This window comes from Mesoplodon mirus (assembly GCF_964341445.2).
Source record: "Mesoplodon mirus genome assembly, chromosome: 6".
NCBI classification, from domain to species: domain Eukaryota; kingdom Metazoa; phylum Chordata; class Mammalia; order Artiodactyla; family Ziphiidae; genus Mesoplodon; species Mesoplodon mirus.
The window spans coordinates 26,855,268-26,881,022 of NC_138982.1; the positions used below are offsets into that span (position 1 = coordinate 26,855,268).

The 25,755-nt window shown below is 39.4% G+C and overlaps 1 pseudogene across 1 annotated transcript; it reads right to left on the reverse strand.

The window, feature by feature from the left end:
- Window positions 1-368: 368 nt before the first annotated feature.
- On the reverse strand, window positions 369-25,384 carry LOC309805925 (centromere protein U-like; annotated as a pseudogene). Its single transcript has 2 exons — window positions 24,625-25,384; window positions 369-522 (listed from the first exon to the last, which is right to left on the reverse strand). The product of its transcript is annotated as a centromere protein U-like (transcript).
- Between the last annotated feature and the right edge of the window lie 371 nt (window positions 25,385-25,755).

A 25,755-nucleotide genomic window follows, 5' to 3' on the forward strand; every position in this document is an offset into this window, starting at 1 on the left:
GTTACCAAAAAAGGTGACAGGGAAGGTGGCAGAGAGAGAGTGACCCTGGTTACATATCTCTTTGAAATATGATGAAAGCTACACACTATCATTTTTAAAAAGTGCACATACACATATATTTTTGGTGGTGTAATATTCAAACCTCCTGCCCCCTTCATGGATGGATCTCTAGACCAGGCTGAACATTAAAGTAGCTCTGCTCCAAAATTTTAAATTTATCCGTAGGTAGGGTTATTATTTCTCCCTCCCTCCCTCCCTTCTTTCCTTCCTTCCTTCCTTCTTCCTTCCTTCCTTCCTTCCCTCCCCTTTCCCTTCCTCCCTCTTTCCCTTCCTTCCATGTGACTAACCATCACTTCTGTGAACTTTGGTTAAGTACTCCTTTTGGAAGAATCCTGTTCCCCGAATGCAACAGCGAAGAACCGTGCTTCCTCATTTGCAACGGTAGGGGGCACCCTAACATTTCTAAACTTCGTGATGAGGTTCAGCCCACAGTGCAGAAGAGCAGCAGCCCGTTCAATAATACTTTCAGAAAAAAGGAGAATGTCAAGCTGGAGTGAGGAGACTGTTTACCACTGCACTTTCTGAAATCCAGGGTGATCCTAGCAGTTTCTTCTTTCATTATTTAGTGGCAGTGCTTAGACTGAAAAGGAACATTTTCAATAGTAAGCTGGAGGGGAAGTCTGTTTGGATCATGAAGTTCCATCTCTTAGTGAAACAGGTACAGCAATGTGAAATATTCATGTGAAATATAAATAAATATCCAAATATATCACCACGTTTTCACCTAAATCATGTTTCTACAGAGTTCAGGATGGTCTTGTTAATAGTAAAATATGTTCAACTCATACAAACTTTAAAAAGCCACTGTTTCCTAGCCCAGACTAATAAACTCAATAAATTTTCCTCACAAAATAGCTAACAAATGGAGGAACTTGTTGGAAATATTATGGGGACCAATAAAAGATAATTTTATTTTATGTAATAACCACTTATGAAAACTCACTGTGGCTTGATGTGAAGAGCTGGACTCCTTAGAGGTTAACACCCCAATCATAAACCAACAATGAGGGTAAACTTGAAGGACATTTCTTCTATTATGAAACATTTACAATAATAACCTTGTAAAAAATAATGGGATCTTTTTAAAGCTCATTTATTTCCTGGCTAAGTGGCAATTTCCCATCACTCAAAATGCCAGTACTTCCTCCTGAAACCCTAGGGATAATCCAATTCATGTATGTTCGTTAAAAAAAAAAATCTGGTTAAAATAAGCAGGTGATTCTGTTTTAATAACATTTGTCCTGCCAGCAATAAGACAGTCTCAGGTGCAAATAAATATATAAACAAACAGATTTTCTTTAAAGCACATGGGGTCTCATATCATTTCCAAAGTAGCCAATTAGCATGGTGCTATTGGAAGAGATAATTAAAAAGTACATTTAGACTCAGAAATGTTTCCTGAGAGTAATCTGGAGCTTACAGTCCTTATTCCACCTGTAATTACTTTGCCTGATTTTCCACTCTGTAGATAGAGGTGAACACACCTTCATCTGGGCAGAGAGAAAGCCTTTTTCTTTCTCTCCTGGAGTAAGCTTACATATATCAATACTTCAAACCGATCAATAAACAATTATCTTTTAACAAAAGAACTCCCCATACCAACTCTCTAAGTTGTTTGAGGGAGAGTTAACTACTACAGAATTTAAATTAAGACTAAAAGTGTTGTCTTTGTCCAGAGATCCAGCCTGTAATTTGTTCTGTTAGAAATATTTTCACAATTAGAATTCTTGGTAAGTTCATCGACTTTTGTAGTAAAGGATGTCTATCAGAAAAACTGAATTATTAAACTGTATGAGGTCACTTATATGTGGAATCTAAAAAAGACAATAAACCAGTGAATATAACAAAAAAGAAGCAGACTCACAGATATAGAGACCAAACCAGTGATTATCGATGGGGAGAGGGAAGAGGCAGGGGGAATATCGGGGTTGAAAACTGGGGTACAAACTGTTGGGTGTAAGATAAGATTAAGGATGTATTGTACAACATGGGGGAAATAGCCAGTATTTGTAATAACTGTAAATGAAAAGTAACCTTTAAAAATCGTATAACAAATTTAAAAAGATAAAAAGAAAAATAAAAACCGAATTATTGAGCTTTATAGGTGAAAGAATTTTGCTGGGGAGAGGTGGGGTTTTGGGAGGACAAGATGAACAGACAATCTGTATTTGAGAGTCATTAAGCTGGTGCCTTTTAAATTTTAAAGTGCATATAAATCACCTATAGAGTTTGTTAAAATGCAAATTCTTATTCAGTAAGTTGGGGTAGGGCCTGAGACTCTGCATTTCTAATGTTTCCACGTGATAAAGTGTTGCTGGTTAGAGGTCACATTTGGAGTGACAAAGCGTTAAGCTTTCTGGCAATTCTGTGCCTTTACTTTATGTGTGCTAGCTCTCCACCATTCACCCTCCCTGTTGGTATAGCTCTTTTACTATTTATACGCCTGCTCTCTGCTCAGGCGTGCATGCATTCCTTCTCTTTGGGTAGCATTCACTTTATTTTTAAAAATAAAATTTTAATTGTAGAACCGTGTTAGGTGTACAGAAAAATTGTGAAGATAGTTTCCCGCACTGATTCCCTTATTATTAACTTCTTAATAATTAATTAAGGTCCATTACAATGAATGAACCAATACTGATACAGTATCATTAACTAAAATCCACACTTTATTCAGATCTCTTTGTTTTTACCTAATGTCCTTTTTCTGCCCCAGGATCCCATCCAGGACACCACATTCCATTTAGTTGTCATGTCTCCTTAGGCTCCTCTTGGCTATGATAATAGTTTCTCAGACATTAGTTGTTTCTGATGACCTGGACAGTTTTAAGGAGTGCCAGTCAGGTATTTTGTAGAATATCCCTCAATTAAAATTGTCTGATTTTTTCCCTCATGGTTAGACTGCAGTTATGTGTTCTGGGGGGAGGACCACAGAGGTGAAGTGTTATCCTCATCACATCACATCTAAGGAACATAACCTCAACATTATTTATCACTGTTGATGTTGGCCTTGATCACTTGGCTAAGGTAGTGTTTTCAAGTTTCTCTACTGTCAAGTTACTCTTTTTTCCCCTTTTCCATACTGTTCTCTATGGCAGGCAGTCACCATGTGCAGCCCGCACTTAAGTGGGAGGTTATGTTCTACCTCTCTGAGAGTGGAGTGTCTACATAAATTATTTGCAATTCTTCTGCATGGGAGATTTGTATATCACCCCCCATTTATATGTCTATTTCATCATTTATTTATATCATATTTATTCTATACTTTGGGATATAACCCCATGCTATTTAATTTTGTTGCTAAAAACATTCCAGTGTAGTTTTGTTTTTGTTTGTTTGTTTGTTTTTAGCACTTTTGAAATTTCTGGCACTATAAGATGCTCCAGGCTCATCTTGTATATTTTCTGTTCCAGTCATAGAATTAGCCATTTCTCTAAGGAGCCCTAACCAGCCCTTTTAGTAGAGAATGCTACGGGAAACTAAGTTCTGGGCACTAAGTGTGTTAGTTGCTACAGGGGTATCTTTGCTTCTGTGCCCTCTTGGCTGACAGAGCAAGCAAATATACGTGTGAATATTAATCCATGTATATACACATATCTGCAAATATTTCTATGTATAAATATTTGTAACTACATTAAGCTAAACATGAGTTTATATTGATGTCTCTGACTCCATTTTTTTAAACATCTTTATTGGAGTATAATTGCTTTACAATGGGGTGTTAGTTTCTTCTGTATAACAAAGTGAAGCAGCTATATGTATACATACATCTCCTCCCTCTTGCATCTCCCTCCCTCCCACCCTCCCTATCCCACCCCTCTAGGTGGTCACAAAGCACCGAGCTGATCTCCCTGTGCTATGCGGCTGCTTCCCACTAGCTATCTATTTTACGTTTGGTAGTGTATATATGTCCATGCCACTCTCCCACTTTGTCCCAGCTTACCCTTCCCCCTCCCCATATCCTCAAGTCCATTCTCTAGTAGGTCTGCGTCTTTATTCCCACCTTGCCCCTAGATTCTTCATGACCTTTTTTTTTTTTTTAGATTCCATATATATGTGTTAGCATACGGCATTTGTTTTTCTCTTTCTGACTTACTTCACTCTGTATGACAGTCTCTAGGTCCATCCACCTCACTACAAATAACTCAATTTCGTTTCTTTTTATGGCTGAGTAATATTCCATTGTATATATGTGCCACATCTTCTTTATCCATTCATCTGTTTATGGACACTTAGGTTGCTTCCATGTCCTGGCTGTTGTAAATAGAGCTGCAATGAACACTGTGGCACGTGGATGGCTCTGACTCCATTACTGCATGGATCATTCTAGACCTCGTTCCTTGCTTATCTGTAACCATCCACTCCAACAATGAAAATCCAGGCTCCAACGTCCCGCCATCCACTGAGGGCCTGCTGGCAGGTGAGGCCATGTTGCTACGAGGCTGCCTGCATGCCCCAGAGGGGTGCGAGGCTAGTGCTGGTTTGCTGGTGGGGGAGTATGTCTCTGGCACTAATAGGTTAGACGGAAGATTCCAACATGGCATGCGCCAGTGCTGGCATCATTGTGGTAGAATGAACTCCCCAATATGGCTGCCACCAGTGTCTTCATCCCCAGGGGGAGTCCCAGTTGCCTCCTGCCCCTCTGGCAGGATCTCCAAGGTCAGCAAGGGGGTCTGACCCAGGCTTCTTTCCAATTACTGCCTCTGAATCGGGACTCAGAACATGTGAGGTTTTGCATGTGCATGTGTATCTTATAGTACTCTGGCTCCCAAACATAAGCCCTACTAGTTTTCAAAGCCAGACGTTTTGGGGGTTTGTCTTCCTGGTGCAGGACCCCTGGCCAGGGAGCCCAGTATGAGGCTGGGGCTGCTTGCTTCTTGGGGAGAACCTCTGCAATTGTGATATTTCTCCTGTTTTGGGGTCATCCACTCAGGGGTGTGGGTCCTGACTAAACTGTGTCTCTGCCGCCACTACCCATCTCATTGTGGTTCCTTCTTTGTGTCTTCAGTTTTGGAAAATCTTTTCTGGTCGTTCTCATAGTTGCTCTGTAAGTTGTAATTTTGGTGTGCCTGCAGAGGAGGTGAGTTCAGGGTCTTCCTACTCTGCCATCTTGGTCATACCCTCAATCGCATTTTTATTTTCAATCACATGTTTTAGTTGGATGTGGAAGTTTGCCTGGCAATTTGATAATTATTGTCACTCAGCATGTTGGCAATCTTCACGGTATTTTAGTTTACATTGTTACTTTAGAAATAACTGCTTTCTGACTAATTATTGTTTATTTGTAGGCCATATGTCTTTTCTCTCTGCTTGCTTTCAAGAATTTCTCGTATTTTTTGTGTGACTCTATTTTGTTTATTTTGCTCAAAACTCATCTACTCCTTATATCTGGATTCACTTTTGACAAGAGAACTAAAAAGAAAACCCAAGAGTTTCATATGCTTTATTCTCTCAAGTTAAAAAATAAAGAATAACCTGATGTAAATTTGGTGGGGATTTTTGCTGTATGAGACTGAAGTTTCAGAGATTAGGAACAGAACTGAAATCTAGTTTTGGGCACGGGGACTGTACTAACACTGTTTTTCCTCCCATTACTAACACATGGACCTGATGGATAAAATACAAGAACAACAGCAAAACTAAATCATACCTTTAAAAAAAGAGATGGAAATCTGTCGTACTTCATTTAAAGCAAAGGTAATTTGAAGTTAGAGAAATGTTTGCAGCATGATATCCTGATAACCTGGGCCTGTGTGGTATACACGTCAGAACTGAAGCTCTTACATCCAGCCAGGGCTCTGTAAGGGCTGCTGTGGCAGATTGCATTCTCCAGAGATGGTCATAAGAATATTTCTCAGTCCACATGGTTTTGTAGAAACTTGCCCCTCCTTCATCAAAGGTGGAATCTAATTCCCCTTCCCTTGAATCTCTTATGTCTCACGTTTAACCAATAGAATTGGTCAGTGGAAGTGATGTTCCATGATTTCCAGGTCTCGGTCAGAAAAGGTGGTGCATTTTCCAGTTGCTGGTTGGAACACTCTTGCTGGGGGCCTGTGCTGCCATGGAAGCTGTCCAACTGCCCCGAGGCCACCGTGCCATGAAGAAGCACAAATTATCGCATGTGGAGAGACCACTTGGAGAAGCCCTGGAACTACACTTAGAGCGATGCCTGGCCAGCACCCATCTGCTCCTGCTGGCCTCAACCCCACCTCCCCACCCCACTTCCAGCTCCAGTCACCTAGCACTGCAAATGCTTCAGAGATATTGAGCCAGAACTGCCCATAGAGCCAGTGTCAAATTTCTCATCCACATGAGATAAGAAAATGATCATTTATGTTATTTTAAGTCACTTAAAATTTAGTGATTTGTTATGCAGCATTAACGACTTGAACAGCTGTTCTTTTAGTGGAAAAGGGACTACAGGGATCCTTTCCACAGACCCACTGATGTGGCGAGAAACCTCCTCCCTGTCTGGGGATTCTGGGCAAATAGTCTCTTTTGAGAAATTAAAGTCATAAGAGATCTCTCACCTTCTGAGGTTGTAAGGTATGAAGACAAATTAAATACGGATTTTGGGGATTTTTTCATTATATGGTAATTGCCTTTTAGGAAATAAAGCTAACATGGAATGAAGTAGAGCCAAGAGTTAGAGGGAGAGAGAGAGTCCTGAATACAATATTTGAGCACCTAATTCCAGCTATGCTTGATTACAGTTACATGAGCCAATTTATTTTGTTTTTGCTTTAGTTTGTTTGAGTTTCATTACACTTAACTAAAAGCATTCTGACTATTACAACTCCACTTTTCTAGACCAGTTCATATTCAAAGAGATAGGAAGGAGCAGCAAGTTAGCCAATGAGGTAGACTCTTACACAGTGGCTTAAATGAATCACAGCTCCTGGATTCATGTTCTCTGTGACACCTCCCACAGTGAGTCTGGGTGTGACCATATGACTATTGGTAAGTGTTTGCATTTTGGGGCTGGTCCTCTTGGAATTCTCTCTCCTAGAACTCAGCTGCCATGCTGAATGGATGTCCAGGATATTCTGCTGCAAATGAGAGGTCATTTGGAGAATGCCCAGAGGATGAGATACATCACTGAGAGATAAACCATGGGGAGGAACACCAAGGCAGCCCAGCCCAGCTCCTAGCTGAATGCAGCCACATGAGTGATCCAGCCAACAACACGTGGAGCAGAAAAACCACCCAGCTGAGCTTAGTTAACACACAGAATCATGAGAAATAATGAATTGTTAATTTTTTAACCAACTAAGTCTTGGAGTAGCTTATTAGGCACCAAAAGAGAACTGAAAGAGCCAAGGATCAAAACACCCAGTCAGAGTATATCTTACCCAGTTGCCCAAGACAGAGTCCATGATATCCATCCATCCATATAGCCATTCGTCGTCTATCCATCCATCTATTCATCCAGATATCCATCCATCCATCAATGTATCCATCTACCTATTTATCCATCCATCCAGCTATCCATCCACCCATTCATCCAATCAATGCAGCATTTAATAAATGCCTACTATATACTGGCCAAAAAAATTTGTAAAGGAAAAAAGTCATAAATGGCAAGTAAATATGCACAATCACTATGTAAATAAGGGACTTTAGAATTCAATGTTTATTTCTTTCAGAAGATTTAAAATGGTCTTGACTGTGAAGGAAATGACTTCTGACTAATCAATATTTACAACTAAATTTTCCAGCATATGTATGGAGGTAGAAGCTATGTTTTAAGGCCACATCCTCCCAAAGTGTATCACAATCACCTACATTTATGAACAGAAAAGTTATTTTAAGGTTTAAAGGGAATACGTTTTCATTGCAATGAGAAACCAGCCATCATTTTCTGCTTTGAAATTCATTCCTTCACTAAGAGGCATTTGACTACCAGAGTTCAAATCTTATGTCCATCACTTTGTAGATTTATGACCTTGCGGGCAATTATTAACCATTCCAAGCTATGATTTCCCCATTTGTTAAAAGACACAATAGTAGCATTTACCGCTTGTGGTAAGCCCCAAGCAAATAAATGTTATTATTATCCAAGATGATTCCTGGATCATCAACTCTGTCCTAGGAAACCCATTTGCTTTTCTTTATTTGAAAGGAAATGGTAGTCATCTTTACTTCCTAACAGGAAAAACTAGTAAATAAATCCTTATTAGTATTAACTGACTCCATCCTTCCTTTTCACTCCATGCTTTGGGTAATAAAGATTTTAGTAAATAATGTTAAACTTGAAAAAATGCATTAATGTATTAAATGATTTTTATACCCATAAGCATTACCTTATTATATGATGTCTGAAGGAGCTGGTGCAATATCTGAATATGATTAGTTTTATAATGGAATGGGGAAGCAGGGAGGGAGAACTGGGCTAATTTTTTCCTTTTTGGAAGAATGCATAACGCTGTGTTAATTGACGAAGGAAAGAACTTAGCTTTCAGGGGATTCGGGTTTGAGGAGTGAACAGTAAGTTCTAGCCAAGCTGGGAAACTTTGGGAGGTTCTAATCTGCAGAAAGTAGAAAGCCTCCATGTACCAAGAACATGGAAATCATGGCCCCAGTTTGGGCTTTGAATCTGCCACAGTTCTATTATAATTTAACCCCGTGGTCAATTCATATCGTCATGTTTGAGCATCTGAGGAGGATGTGTCAGGTATTGTTCAGAAAGCTCTGTGATACCCTGTGCATTGGGATTATACTCTTTAGAATGACAATGATAATTCTGATCCCAGAAATGCATGAAGTAGCTCAAAGTGTGTATGAGCTGGAAAAATATTTGGAAGACTCTAGACTTGCCATGATGAAAAAAATAAAGTCTCCTGTCTCAGTCCTCACAGAGCTTATAGTTTAGAAAGGGAGGTAGATTTAACCACACATAGAAACAAAGCTGAAGTTACGCTGTGACGGGTGGGAAAACTGGAGCCACACAGAATACCAGGAAAGCCTCTAACTGGGGAATTTGAACCTCTGTATTTCATCGAAACTTAGAGGCAGTTTTTATATGATGCATGGTTATTCTAGGTACCACAAAGAAAAAAAATCATCCACAATGGAATTCCTAAAAGGGAATCTCCACATGAAGCTGGGATGCCCCCCGCAATAAAAGAGCAAGTGAGAAATAAATGTTCTCACGGAAAGGGACAGCAAGGAAATTTACTTGTTTCAATGTCGGCACTGAGCTGAAGGAGGAAAAGAAAACTCTCCCGAGAATTTCAACGTCAAGTCGGTGCTTACGTGTTCTCCATCTGAATTCACATCAGTAATATGTCCCAAAACTCAAGGAGAGAATTTAAAGTGATTTCAGACTGGTAGTCACCTGAGATGACTGGCAGAGGCAAACGCAATTCTTGTTGGAAGAATTGACTTGCATCTGGGCCAACAGTACTCACAAGACTCCACTTACTTGTAGGACACACTGTAATCTCAGAGAGGCTAAAGTATGAAGAAACTGGGATGGAGGTTGGGTCTCAAAGATTCACAGGCTCTACCTTGGTGAGGAGGTGGGAGGACATTCCAGTCAGAGGCATGAGCACATGCAAAGGGCCCCAAGGAGAGGGAGGCTCAGAGAGGTCAGGGGACAGGAGGGCCGAGTGTGCAGAGCACAGATGCAGGGAACGTGGTGGGGGGTCAGGCTGGAGAGGTGGGCTCAGGTGACATCGCACAGGGCATTGGAGCCACATGAAGGAGTTTTGTCCAGATCCAAAGAGAAATGGGGGAGATTAAAAGGTTTTTGGAGGGAGAGTTTGAGAGAATCACATTTGTGTTTAGAAACAATGTTTTTGGCTGCAGTAAGAAAAATGGATCGAGGGTAGATGGAAGCTTAGTGGATGGTGCCTACAGTATAATGGTCCAGCGGTCCCCAACCTTTTTGGCACCAGGGACCGTTTTCATGGAAGACAATTTTTCCAAGGACTGTGGGTTGGGGATAGTTTCATGGTGATTCAAGCACATTACATTTATTGTGCACTTTATTTCTATTATTATTACATCAGCTCCACCTCAGATCATCAGGTATTAGATGCCAGGGGTTGGGGACCCCTGGTAACCTATGACTCTCCTCTTTGCAAGAAGGATAACCCGGAAAGACTGAGGCTCACTCTGGACTTAACTGACTGAAAGGGAATAGTCCTCAGACATGGCGAGATCAGAGAGCGTCACCCAAGCCAGGAGGTCTGTGGGTGATGGGGATCCTGGGGAAGGACCCTGGTGGACTCTGAAGGTGTGGCCTGGCTTTCTCATAATATATCTTATAACATGTTACTTGCCTCTTTTTTGTTGTTGTTCTCAAGTGAACTGCTAAGAAACCATAAGCTTTTTGAAAGAGATTTTCACAGAACAGATGATAATGTTTTCCTTAAATTCTCACCTGTCTTATTTTTTAATGAAAATCTCCTGAAATTCAGTAACTTGGGACTGGTTCTACACTCAGAGAAAGACAGGGTGTATAGTCTCAGTGGTTGAATTTGCTATGTTTGGTCTTTCTACAGATGCCTTAACTCTGGCTTTTTATTGAGTATTTTATCTTTGAACTATGAAGACAGTGTTAGGAAAGTGACTTCCAACACTTATAAGAGATTTAAAATTTGCTCATTGTTTTACAATTTTGCTTTATAAATAAGCATAAAATTATATAAACAGGCATTAGTGAGATCATATCACACATATTGGGATTTTATTTAGTGAAATTATATTTTTCCTGTTTCCTTTTTCACTTGCTTTTCTCCATTCCTAGCCTTCCCAGTCCATGACTCTGTAACTCCCTCCCACCAGTAACCCATGAAATATATTTTTATTTGTTTAATTAAAACTTACGTAGTGCTAATAGGAACTGGACATGTTTTAAGCACTTGACAAACTTTAGAATCTGGTGAACCATGTGGGTTTCTTCTCAGAATAATGTTTTTAAATGCATAAAATAAAATGCATGGGATTACAAAGTAGACCAATTATACTGAAAAAATTATCAAATCTTTAAAATAATGTGATATTAAATATCATATTATTTAATAGCACAGTAAATAAAAAGATCTAGTGTCAGGTCAAATAACTGGCATATTTCAAAATAATGATGAGCATAAATAACATTTTGAGATACTTGGAACACCTCTGACGTGATAGGAAAATATTTGTAATTGTATTTGTAACACAGTCACAGGTATAGCAAATAATACTGCAGTTTTTTGTCTACATTCAGAATTGGAGGAAGTGCTAAACTTCAGGTGGATGTTGTGGAAATCATTTTTTCTATTCAAGTTTGTGCATCAACCCCCAGTAAAGATATTAGTACCTTTTGTGGGAGGAATGCCATTTCTGCCAAATGAACAGAGTATCTTGTACTCTGTGTTCAGAGCTCATAAGAACGTAGTTTGGTATTCAGGGAAATAGAAGTTGATGTTTCCATGTTGGCAGAAGAACACATGGGAATTGCTTATATGTCGAAGCTAAAAAATGATACAAATGAACTTATTTACAAAACAGAAATAAACTCACAGACACAGAAAACAAATTTATGGTTACCAAAGGGGAACGTGGGTAGGGGAGGGATAAAGGAGGAGTTTGGGATTAGCAGATACACACTAATATGTATGAAATAGATAAACAACAAGGTCCAACTGTATAACACAGGGAATTATATTCAATATCTTATAAAAAAACTATAATGGAAAATAATCTGTAAAAGAATATATATGTATATATATTTATATATATGTATAAAATATATCTATCTATATATATATATATATAACTGAATCACTTTGCTGTACACCTGAAACTAACATAACATTGTAAATCAACTATACTTCAATAAAAAAAAGAACCCCAGGTTTGTGGACAGACACCTGCACGTGGGCATCTAAAAGCGCATCTGGATGCATGTAAAGGAGGCCTGTGGTCTTCACTCCTTGTTCTCTTCTCAGACAAATTACTTTCCCAACTCAGTAAGGGCCACCCAATTATAAAATCCACTCACTCAGTTATAGAAACCATTTACCCAACTGTAAAAACAATTCACCTGACTGTAAAACCCAGAAGCCTGGGAATCATCTTTAACTTTCTCCTTTCCCTCACCCTCATGTCCAGCCCATCACCAGGGGCTGTCAGTGTTGCCTCTAAAATTTTCCCCTGATCCACTCATTTCTATCTCCATTGCCGTTTCCCAATCCAATCTCCATCATCTCTGACTTAGCCTCTTGGATTCCACTTTTCTTTCTCTGAAACTTGTTCTCCATAATGATCTTATAACACATTCACTTATGGTCAATTAATCTATGACAAAGGAGGCAAGAATGTACAATGGAGAAAAGACAGTCTCCTCAACAAATGGTGCTGGGAAAACTGGACAGCTATATGTAAAAGAATGAATTTAGAACACTCTAATACTCTAAACAAAAATAAACTCAAAATGGATTAAAGACCTAAATGTAAGACCTGAAACCATACAACTTCTAGAAGAAACAAAGAACACTCTTTGACATATACTGTAGCAATATTTTTTTTTGTTTTCAAAGGCAAAAGAAACAAGAAAAAGAATAAACAAATGGGACCCAATTAAACTTAAAAGCTTTTTCACAGCAAAGGAAACCATCAACAATATGAAAAGACAACCTACTGAATGGGAGAAAATATTTGCAAATGATATGACTGATAAAGGGCTAATATCCAAAATCTATAAACAGCTCATACAACTCAATATCAAAAAAACAAACAACCCAATTAAAAAATGGGCAGAAGAACTGAATAGACATTTTTCCAAAGAAGACATACAGATGGCTAACAGGCATGTGAAAAGATGCTAATCATCAGAGAAATGCAAGAGAAAGACAAATACTCTATATCACTTATATGTGGAATCTAAAAAAAATGAAACAAACTAGTGAATACAGCAAAAAAGAAACAGACTCACAGATATAGAGAACAAACTAGCGGTTACCAGTGGGGAGAGGGAAGGCTGAGGGGACAAGATAAGGGGAGGGAATTAACAGGTACAAACTACCATGTATAAAGTAAATAAGCTACAAAGATATATTGTACAACACTGGGAATACAGCCAATATTTTATAATAACTTTAAATGGACTATAACCTTTAAAAATTGTGAATAACTATGTTGTACACCTGAAATGTATATAATACTGTGAATCAACTATATGTCAATAAAACAAACAAACAAAACTCCCTTCAGGGTCACCCCTCAAAAATTAGAATAAAATCCAAACCCTTTAACATTGTGTAAAGGCCTCGCATGGTCTGACTCTTCCCTACCTTTCAGATCGAAGTTTTTCTTTCTCACTCTTGTTTGGCGCTCCAGCTATACTGGCCTCCTCTCTGGTTCTCAAACACGCCAATCCTTCTGCTGCCTCCAGACATTTGCACATGCTATTTCCTTTGCCTAAAATATGCGTTCTCTAGATCTTTGCATCACAGGATCCTTCTCACCCTTTGGGTCTTAACTCAAGTAGTACCTTCTCACAATGGCCTTACCAAACTGCTCTGATGTGGTGTCCACTTTTTCATTACTCTACTATGATTACTTTTAGATTTTAACATGCACACTAAAATGTATTGTTCTTTTTTTTTGAATTTTATTTTTTTATACAGCAGGTTCTTATTACTTATCCATTTTATACATATTAGTGTATACATGGCAATCCCGATCTCCCAATTCATCACACACCCCCGCCACCGCTTTCCCCCCTTGGTGCCCATACATTTGTTCTCTACATCCATGTCTCAATTTCTGTCCTGCAAACCGGTTCATTTGTACCATATTTCTAGCTTCCATATATATGTGTTGACATACGATATTTGTTTTTCTCTTTCTGACTTACTTCACTCTGTATGATAGTCTCTAGGCTCATCCATGTCTCTACAAATGACCCAATTTCGTTCCTTTTTATGGCTAATATTCCATTGTCTATATGTATCACATCTTTTTTATCCATTTGTCTGTTGATGGGCATTTAGGTTGCTTCCATGACCTGACTATTATAAATAGTGCTGCAATGAACATTGGGGTGCATGTGTCTTTTTGAATTATGGTTTTCTCAGAGTATATGCCCAGTAGTGTGATTGCTGGGTCATATGGTAATTCTATTTTTAGTTTTTAAAGGAAGCTACATACTTGTTCTCCATAGTGGCTGTATCAATTTACATTCCCACCAACAGTGCATGAGGGTTCCCTTTTCTCCACATCCTCTCCAGCATTTGTTGTTTGTAGATTTTCTGATGATGCCCATTCTAACGGGTGTGAGGTAATACCTCATTGTAGTTTGCATTTGCATTTCTCTAATAATTAGTGATGTTGAGCCATTTTCATGTGGTTCTTGGCCATCTGTATGTCTTCTTTGGAGAAATATCTATTTAGGTCTTCTGCCCATTTTTTGATTGAGTTGTTTTTCTAATATTGAGCTGCATGAGCTGTTTATATATTTTGGAGATTAATCCTTTGTCCATTGATTCGTTTGCAAATATTTTCTCCCATTCTGAGGGATGTTTCTTCATCTTGCTTGTAGTTTCTTTTGCTTTGCAAAAGAAACTTAAAACTTCTAAGTTTCAGTAGGTCCCATTTGTTTATTTTTAGTTTTATTTCCATTACTCTAGGAGGTGGATCAAAAAAGATCGTGCTGTGATTTATGTCAAAGTGTGTTCTTCCTATGTTTTCCTCTAAGAGTTTTATAGTGTCCAGTCTTACGTTTAGGTCTCTAATCCATTTTGAGTTTATTTTGGTGTATGGTGTTAGGGAGTGTTCTAATTTCGTTTTTTACATGTCGCTGTACAGTTTTCTGAGCACCACTTATTGAAGAGACTGTCTTTTCTCCATTGTATATCCTTGCCTCCTTTGTCATAGATTAGTTGATTATAGATGTATGGGTTTATCTCTGGGCTTTTTATCCTGTTCCCTTGATCTATATTTCTGCTTTTGTGCCAGTACCATATTGTCTTGATTACTGTAGCTTTGATGTATAGTCTGAAGTCAGGGAGTCTGATTCCTCCAGCTCCGTTTTTTTTCCCTCAAGACTGCTTTGGCTATTCGGGGTCTTTTTTTTTTTTTTCCGTATGTGGGCCTCTCACTGTTGTGGCCTCTCCCATTGTGGGGCACAGGCTCTGGATGCGCAGGCTCAGCAGCCATGGCTCACGGGCCCAGCTGCTCCGCGGCATGTGGGATCTTCCTGGACCGGGGCAAGAACCTGCGTCTCCTGCATCGGCAGGCAGACTCTCAACAACTGCGCCACCAGGGAAGACCTCGGGGTCTTTTGTGTCTCTATATTAAATGCATTGCTCTAATGTCGGCATTTAAGTAGTATCTCTCTAGCCTTCCATTAAACAATAGAAAAAATGTAGCATGCTTTTTTGTCTTCTGCTTCTTCTCCTTTCTCCACCTCCCATCTTTTTTTTTTTTTACATCTTTATTGGAGTATAATTTCTTAACAATGGTGTGTTAGTTTCTGCTTTATAACAAAATCAATCAGTTATACATATACATATGTTCCCATATCCCCTCCCTCTTGTGGCTCCCTCCCACCCTCCCTATCCCACCCCTCCAGGCGGTCACAAAGCACCGAGCTGATCTCCCTGTGCTATGCAGCTGCTTCCCACTAGCTATCTACCTTATGTTTGGTAGTGTATATATGTCCATGCCTCTCTTTCGCTTTGTCACAGCTTACCCTTCCCCCTCCCCATATCCTCAAGTCCATTCTCTAGTAGGTCTGTGTCTTTATTCCTGTCTTACCCTATGTTCTTCATGCCATTTTTTTTCTTAAATTCCATATATATGTGTCAGCATACAGTATTTGTCTTTCTCTTTCTGACTTACCTCACTCTGTATGACAGACTCTAGGTCCATCCACCTCATTACAAATAGCTCAGTTTCATTTCGTTTTATGGCTGAGTAATATTCCTTTGCATATATGTGCCACATCTTCTTTATCCATTCATCTGATGGTGGACACTTAGGTTGTTTCCATCTCTGGGCTATTGTAGATAGGGCTGCTATGAACATTTTGGTACATGACTTTTTGAATTATGGTTTTCTCAGGGTATATGCCCAGTAGTGGGATTGCTGGGTCATATGGTAGTTCTATTTGTAGTTTTTAAAGGAACCTCCATACTGTTCTCCATAGTGGCTGTACCAATTCACATTCTCACAAGCAGTGCAAGAGTGTTCCCTTTTTTCCACACCCTCTCCAGCATTTATTGTTTCTAGATTTTTTGATGATGGCCATTCTGACTGGTGTGAGATGATATCTCATTGTAGTTTTGATTTGCATTTCTCTGATGAGTAAAGATATTGAGCATCCTTTCATGTGTTTGTTGGCAGTCTATATATCTTCTGTGGAGAAATGTCTGTTTAGGTCTTCTGCCCATTTTTGGATTGGGTTGTTTGTTTTTTTGTTATTGAGCTGCATGAGCTGCTTATAAATTTTGGAGATTAATCCTTTGTCAGTTGCTTCATTTGCAAATATTTTCTCCCATTCTAAGGGTTGTCTTTTGGTCTTGTTTATGGTTTCCTTTGCTGTGCAAAAGCTTTTAAGTTTCATTAGGTCCCATGTGTTTATTTTTGTCTGTATTTCCATTTCTCTAGGAGGTGGGTCAAAAAAGGATCTTGCTGTGATTTATGTCATAGAGTGTTCTGCCTATGTTTTCCTCTAAGAGTTTGATAGTGTCTGGCCTTACATTTAGGTCTTTAATCCATTTTGAGCTTATTTTTGTGTATGGTGTTAGGGAGTGATCTAATCTCATACTTTTACATGTCCCTGTCCAGTTTTCCCAGCACCACTTATTGAAGAGACTGTCCTTTCTCCACTGTACATCCCTGCCTCCTTTATCAAAGATAAGGTGACCATAAGTGCGTGGGTTTAACTCTGGGCTTTCTATCCTGTTCCATTGATCTATCTTTCTGTTTTTGTGCCAGTACCATACTGTCTTGATGACTGTAGGTTTGTAGTATAGTCTGAAGTCAGGGAGCCTGATTCCTCCAGCTCCATTTTTCATTCTCAAGATTGTGTTCGCTATTCGGGGTCTTGTGTTTCCATACAAATTGTGAAATTTTTTGTTCTAGTTCTGTGGAAAATGCCAGTGGTAGTTTGATAGGGATTGCATTGAATCTGTAGATTGCTTTGGGTAGTAGAGTCATTTTCACAATGTTGATTCTTCCAATCCAAGAACATGGTATATCTCTCCATCTATTGCTATCATCTTTAATTTCTTTCATCAGTGTCTTATAATTTTCTGCATACAGGTCTTTTGTCTCCTTAGGTAGGTTTATTCCTAGATATTTTATTCTTTATGTTGCAATGGTAAATGGGAGTGTTTTCTTGAGTTCACTCTCAGATTTTTCATCATTAGTGTATAGGAATGCCAGAGATTTCTGTGCATTAATTTTGTATCCTGCTACTTTACCAAATTCATTAATTAGCTCTAGTAGTTTTCTGGAAGCATCTTTAGGATTCTCTATGTATAGTATCATGTCATCTGCAAACAGTGACAGCTTTACTTCTTCTTTTCCGGTTTGGATTCCTTTTATTTCCTTTTCTTCTCTGATTGCTGTGGCTAAAACTTCCAAAACTATGTTGAATAAGAGTGGTGAGAGTGGGCAACCTTGTCTTGTTCCTGATATTAGTGGAAATGGTTTCAGTTATTCACCGCTGAGGATGATGATGGCTCTGGGTTTGTCATATATGGCCTTTATTATGTTGAGGAAAGTTCCCTCTATGCCTACTTTCTGCAGGGTTTTTATCATAAATGGGTGTTAAATTTTGTGGAAAGCTTTCTCTGCATGTATTGAGATGATCATATGGTTTTTCTCCTTCAACTTATTAATATGGTATAACATGTTTATTGATTTGCGTATATTGAAGAATCCTTGCATTCCTGGAGTAAACCCCACTTGATCATGGTGTATGATCCTTTTAATGTGCTGTTGGATTCTGTTTGCTAGTATTTTGTTGAGGATTTTTGCATCTATGTTCATCAGTGATATTGGCCTGTAGTTTTCTTTCTTTGTGACATCCTTGCCTGGTTTTGGTATCAAGGTGATGTTGGCCTCGTACAATGAGTTTGGGAGTGTTCCTCCCTCTGCTATATTTTGGAAGAGTTTGAGAAGGATAGGTGTTAGCTCTTCTCTAAATGTTTGATAGGATTCACCTGTGAAGCCACCTGGTCCTGGGCTTTTGTTTGTTGGAAGATTTTTTATCACAGTTTCAATTTCAGTGCTTGTGATTGGTCTATTCCTATTTTGTATTTCTTCCTGATTCAGTCTCAGCACGTTGTGCATTTCTAAGAATTTGTCCATTTCTTCCAGGTTGTCCCTTTTATTGGCATAGAGTTGCTTATAGTAATCTCTCATGATCTTTTGTATTTCTGCAGTGTCAGTTGTTACTTCTCCTTTTTCATTTCTAATTCTATTGATTTGAGTGTTCTCCCTTTTTTTCTTCATGAGTCTGGCTAATGATTTATCAATTTTGTTTATCTTCTCAAAGAACCAGCTTTTAGTTTTATTGATCTTTGCTATCGTTTCCTTCATTTCTTTTTCATTTATTTCTGATCTGATCTTTATGATTTCTCCCCTTCTGCTAACTTTGGGGTTTTTTTGTTCTTCTTTCTCTAATTGCTTTAGGTGCAGGGTCAGGTTGTTTACTCGAGATGTTTCCTGTTTCTTAAGGTGCGATTGTATTGCTATAAACTTCCCCCTTAGAAGTGCTTTTGCTGTGTCCCATAGGTTTTGGGTCGTCATGTGTCCATTGCCATTTCTTTCTAGGTATTTTTTTATTTCCTCTTTTCTTCAGTGATCACTTCGTTATTGAGTATTATTTAGCCTCCATGTGTTTGTATTTTTTACAGATCTTTTCCTGTAATTGATGTCTAGTCTCATAGCATTGTGGTCGGAAAAGATACTTGATACAATTTCAATTTTCTTAAATTTACCAAGGCTTGATTTGTGACCCAAGATATGATCCTGGAGAATGTTCCATGAGCACTTGAGAAAAATGTGTATTCTGTTGTTTTTAGATGGAATGTCCTATAAATATCAATTAAGTCCATCTTGTTTAATGTATCATTTAAAGATTGTGTTTCCTTATTTATTTTCATTTTGGATGATCTGTCCATTGGTGAAAGTGGGGTGTTAAAGTCCCCTACTATCAATGTGTTACTGTCGATTTCCCCTTTTATGGCTGTTAGTATTTGCCTTATATATTGAGGTGCTCCTATGTTGGGTGCATAAATATTTACAATTGTTATATCTTCTTCTTGGATCGATCCCTTGATCATTATGTAGTGTCCTTCTTTGTCTCTTCTAATAGTCTTTATTTTAAAGTCTATTTTGTCTGATACGAGAATTGCTACTCCAGCTTGCTTTTGGTTTCCATTTGCATGGAATATCTTTTTCCATCCCCTTACTTTCAGTCTGTATGTGTCTCTATGTCTGAAGTGGGTCTTTTGTAGACAGGATGTATATGGGTCTTGGTTTTGTATCCATTCAGCCAATCTGTGTCTTTTGGTGGGAGCATTTAGTCCATTTACATTTAAGGTAATTATGGATATGTATGTTCCTATTCCCATTTTCTTAATTGTTTTGGGTTTGTTATTGTAGGTCTTTTCCTTCTGTTGTGTTCTTGCCTAGAGAAGTTCCTTTAGCATTTGTTATAAAGCTGGTTTGGTGGTGCTGAACTCTCTCAGCTTTTGCTTGTCTGTAAACGTTTTAATTTCTCCATCAAATCTGAATGAGATCTTTGCTGGGTAGAGTAATCTTGGTTGCAGGTTTTTCTCCTTCATCACTTTAAATATGTCCTGCCAGTCCCTTCTGGCTTGCAGAGTTTATGCTGAAAGATCAGCTGTTAACCTTATGGGGATTCCCTTGTGTGTTATTTGTTGTTTTTCCCTTGCTGCTTTTAATATGATTTCTTTGTGTTTAATTTTTGACAGTTTGATTAATATGTGTCTTGGCATATTTCTCCTTGGATTTACCCTATATGGGACTCTCTGTGTCTCCTGGACTTGACTGACTATTTCCTTTCCCATATTAGGGAAGTTTTCAATTATAATCTCTTCAAATATTTTCTCAGTCCCTTTTTCTCTTCTTCTTCTGGAACCCATATAATTCAAATGTTGTTGCGTTTAATGTTGTCCCAGAGGTCTCTGAGACTGTCCTCCGTTCTTTTCATTCTTTTTTCTTTCTTCTGCTCTGCAGTAGTTATTTCCACTATTTTATCTTCCACCTCACTTATCCGTTCTTCTGCCTCAGTTATTCTGCTATTGATCCCATCTAGAGTATTTTTCATTTCATTTATTGTGTTTTTAATTGATGCTTGATTCATCTTTAGTTCTCTAGGTCGTTGTTAACAATTTCTTGCATTTTGTCTATTCTATTTCCATGATTTTGGATCACCTTTACTATCATTATTCTGAATTCTTTTTCAGGTAGACTGCTTATTTCCTCTTCATTTGTTAGGTCTGTTGGGTTTTTATCTTGCTCCTTCTCCTGCTGTGTGTTTTTCTGTCTTCTCATTTTGCTTACCTTACTGTGTTTGGGGTCTCCTTTTTGCAGGCTGCAGGTTCATAGTTCCCGTTGTTTTTGGTGTCTGTCCCCAGTGGCTAAGGTTGTTTCAGTTGGTTGCGTAGCCTTCCTGGTGGAGGGGACTAGTGCCTGTGTTCTGGTGGATGAGGCTGGATCTTTTGTTTCTGGTGGGCAGGTCCATGTCTGGTGGTGTGTTTTGGGGTGTTTGTGGACTTTTTATGATTTTAGGCAGCCTCTCTGCTAATGGGTGGCATTGTGTTTCTGTCTAGCTAGTTGTTTGGCATAGGGTGTCCAGCACTGTAGCTTGCTGGTCGTTGAGTGAAGCTGGGTGCTGGTGTTGAGATGGAGATCTCTGGAAGATTTTTACCATTTGATATTATGTGGAGCTGAGAGGTCTCTTGTGGACCAGTGTCCTGAAGTTGGCTCTCCCACCTCACAGGCACAGCACTGACTCCTGGCTCCTCAATTTGGGATGATTCATTGTCTATTCATGTATTCCACAGATGCAGGGTACATCAAGTTGATTGTGGAGCTTTAATCCGCTGCTTCTGAGGGTGCTGGGAGAGATTTCCCTCTCTTCTTTGTTCTCACAGCTCCCGGGTCTGAGCTTTGGATTTGGCCCCGCCTCTGTGTGTAGGTCGCTGGAGGGCATCTGTTCTTCGCTCAGACAGGACAGGGTTAAAGGAGCAGCCTCTTCGGGGACTCTGGCTCACTCAGGCCGGGTGGGGGGAGGGAGGGGCACGGAGTGCGGGGAGAGCCTGCAGCGGCAGAGGCCGGCGTTTCGTTGCACCAGCCCAAGGCGTGCCGTGCGTTCTTCCAGGGAAGCCGTCCCTGGATCCCGGGACCCTGGCAGTGATGGGCTGCACAGGCTCCCTGGAAGTGTGGTGTGGACAGTGACCTGCGCACACACACAGGCCTCATGGAGGTGGCAGCAGCTCCAGCGTCCAACGCCCGTCTCTGGGGTCCGCGCTTTCAGCCGCGGCTCGCACCCCTCTCTGGAGCTCCTTTATGTAGTGCTCTTAATCCCCTCTCCTCATGCACCAGGAAACAAAGAGGGAAGAAAAAGTCTCTTGCCTCTTTGGCAGGTCCAGACTTTTTCCTGGACTCCCTCCCGGCTAGCTGTGGCGCATTAGCCCCTTCAGGTTGTGTTCACGCCGCCAGCCCCAGTCCTCTCCCTGCGCTCCGAGTGAAGCCCAAGCCTCAGCTCCCAGCGCCACCCGCCCCGGCGGGCGAGCTGACGAGCCTCTCGGGCTGGTGAGTGCCCGTGGGCACCGATTATCTGTGCGGGAATCTCTCTGCTTTGCCCTACCAAGGTACGTGGGGAGTTTCTTGACTTTTGGGAGGTCTGAGGTCTTCTGCCAGCGTTCAGCAGGTGTTCTGTAGGAGTTGTTCTACGTGTAGCTGTATTTCTGGTGTAGCTGTGGGGAGGAAGGTGATCTGCGCGTCTTACTCTTCTGCCATCTTCCCCAGAAGTTCCATGTTTTTTTTTAAACACATTTTTATTTGCACATTTTATTTTGGTCATGCCCCATGTAATGCAGGATCTTATTTCTTCTACCAGGGATTGAACCCATGCACCCTGCAATGGAAGCATGGAGTCTTAACCACTGGACCACCAGGGAAGTCCCTCTCCATCTCCCATCTTGATTTCAACTGGAATTTTAGTTTCAGATTATTTTGACTATTTTAACAAACAATTATTTAGACTTAAGAATAAATTTTTCTAATAGTTCATGCATTTATCTGTTCCTCTGAGATCCATTTTCTTTTTTCTGAAGTTTGTTTTCTCATCATTCTTTCAGCATGGATCTGTCGGTAATAAATTGAGTTCTTGGATATAAAGGTGGATATATACATTTGTTAAAACTGATCAAACTCTATACTTAAAATCAGCACATTTCACTGCATGTAAGTTAGAAATATAGTATCAGAAAAAATTTAATAGATGAACCAGTGGATACCACTGAGAACACAAGCTGAAGAAATTTCTCTTAGAACACAGCACAAAGAGATAAAGAAATGGAAAGCATGAATATGAAGTCAGGAGAGAGAGAGAGATAGAGAGAGAGAGAGGGAGGGAGGGAGAGGACAGATTTAGAAGGTGTAACATTCAATTACATTCAATTCATGGGAGTTTTAGGAGAAAAGCTAGTCTCTTGGAATGAGAACTGGAATGAAGGATATACTCAGAGAAATAAAGGAAATTTCCTAGAACAGAAGACAAATGGAAAGGGCCAACTGAGCAATATAAATATGTACTTTATATCCATATTTAGGCACATGGCAGTTATTGAAGTTAAGAATAGCAAAGCTGATATGGAAATACTTAGGTGTCAGATGTGGTTTTACCCACTGGACAGAATGTAGTATGGGCCCTGTGTTCATCACAAATTTTTGAATATTTCCTGTACACCAGGCATTGTGTCAGATGCTTAGTGATTTAGAAGCATGTGAGAGATGACCCTTGCCTTGGAGAAATTCTTTGTCTAGAAGGAGCAATAGACAGGTCAGTGGATAAGTGCAACCAAAGGCTGATAAATGGAAAAATGGAGCACACACATACACAGATGGGGCAGCACCAGGGGTTAATCAGCCTGGTAAGGGGAGAACAATGTCCTATCTAATTGAAGTGAGACATCTAGAAAGGAAAAATAACATGTAAAAAATTTTCTTTTCAGAATACAGTTCTTTAAATTGCTTTAGTAACAAGGTGTGGGTGTGAAAGGCTGGCAGTGGGGAAAACAGAGGTGTGAGGTCTGTTAGCTGTAGTCTCTAGTTACTCAGGTTAACGTGCAGTCACTGGAGTGCTGCTCAGAGGCCCAAGTGGGTTTTGGAAAGCTATCAATCACAAGCAACCATGAAAGCAAGTGCAGATGAAGAGAAAAGATCTAAATATCTCTGGGCTTCCACTATATCTGTGAGGGAAAAAAAGGGAAGGACCAAAGAATTTATGTATGTAGAATTTTCATGGAAGAATACATTATTTCTTTTTTTTAATTGAAATATAGTTAGTTGATTTACAATGTTGTGATAGTTTCAAGTATACAGCAAAATGACTCAGTTACACACACACACACACACACACACACATATATATATAAATTTCACTCTTTTCCGTTATAGGTTATTACAAGATATTGAATATAGTTCCTTGTGCTTTAAGTAGGTCCTTGTTATTTATTTATTTTTCATATAGTAGTTTGTATCTGTTAATCCCAAACTCCTACTAATTTATCCCTCTCCCTACCCTTTTCCCCTTTGGTAACCATAAGTTTGTTTTCTATGTCTGTGAGTCTATTTCTGTTTAGAATACATTATTTCTTCATAGAGTACTTGGATTTTACCTTTTATGGGTTCTATCTACAAAAGGGATAGAGAACAGGTGGGTAGGGTTGGTACTAAATGTGGAAAACCCTTTTCTGGCTGAAATCTGTAAGTAAGATGAGGTTTAGCTAAAATTTTCTTTGTTATTTGGCAGTTGATTTCTCAAAGAAAGATAACACTAATACTGAAGGTAATTTCAAGTTTCATAAAATAATTTAACTGGAGACAAATATCCCCAGATCTATTTATGCAAGGAGCCAGAGGCAATAACTGAGTAAACTGCAGAATTTGGATGAAACAGAAACGAGACTGTTCTATTGGCTGCAGCTCATTACATAGATCCTAGAAATGCTGGTCGTATCACTACTTATGCTCGCGAGAAAATGCTAAAGGGAACTGGATGTCTTAAATTCTACCTTTTAAAAATGGGGTCCCAGGCTTCCCTGGTGGTGCAGTGGTTAAGAACCTGCCTGCCAGTGTAGGTGAAACGGGTTCGAGCCCTGGTCTGGGAAGATCCCACATGCTGTAGAGCAACCAAGCCCGTGTGCCACAACTATTGAGCCTGCACTCTAGAGCCGAGCCACAACTACTGAAGCCTGTGCATAGCAACGGAGACCCAACGCAGCCAAAAAGAAAGAAAGAAAGAAAAATAAAAGGCAAGTTAGAAATTAGAAAAAAACAAACACAAAAAGACAAAACAGAAGTTGCCTTTTCTTTTTGATATCTGAGATCTTCTTAGCGCTCTTCCTTTTCAGAGTTTTCAACATCTGGATTTCTTTAAGCAGTTCGATGAGTTCTTCTTTCAAGTTAGAATGAAATTTGTCGATGGCTTCCTTGCAAATTCTGAGTCTATTTTTTGTTTATACTCTAAGGGGTTGCTTTCAAATGCAGACAAAACAACATCTAACTCCATGATGTCACTGGTTTTCTTTTAAACACCAAATAGGTACACAGTCGGAAGTATCCAAATCTGTGACTTCTTGGTTTCTTCCTTTTGCCACAAAACATCTTTTTCTGAGTTCTCAGTTGACTTTCTGTTGCCAGGGTCTCTTTTTCAACAGAGAGCTCAGTACTAAGGGGTCCTATCTTTTTAGGCGTGACTGATTCAGCTGGTTTCTCTGAAAGTTCTGAAGATGCTGTAGCTGAAACAGCTTCATGTTGTCGTGTATTATGTTGTCTGCTGGTTTAACTTTTCTTCTAATATCATTTTCTTCAGTGCTTTCAGATTCATCACTAATGGGCTTGAGTTTTCTTCCTGGCTTTTTTGCACTAATTTTTACAGACTCATTTTCACTTGCTTCAATTTCAGAAGTGTCCAAACTTCTTTTTGCTTCTTTTCCTTGAGGAGTTGAGGGGATAGATGATCCGCAGTGTTTGGAGAATTCTTCCTCATCAGCATATATAGAGTGCTGTGTAGAGGAGGGTATCTTTCGTGGAGTGTGTTCTTCCTACAGTGTTCTTTGAACATCTCGTACCCGAGCACCGCACTCGCCCCAGCAGGGCCATCCCAGCCCACCACTCTCTCCAGTCCCCTTTTTAAGCTAAAGTATTTTGAAGCAAATCTCAGAGAGTATGTTATTTTACCTGTAAATACTTCAGTAAAATCATGGCCATCTTACAGAGAATGAACAAGTGGCTATCAGTGGGGAGAAGGAGGAGGGAAGGGGCAAGATAAGGGTAGTGGAAATAAAAAGGGTTATTATGGGATTATATTAAACTATGTGTGTGAAACTTTTGAAAATTGTAAAGCATCATAGAATTTAAAGAATCACTCAATAAAAACTATTCCATTTAGACTAGTTAAAAAAAAAGAAATCATCTTTCTTTCATATCATACTT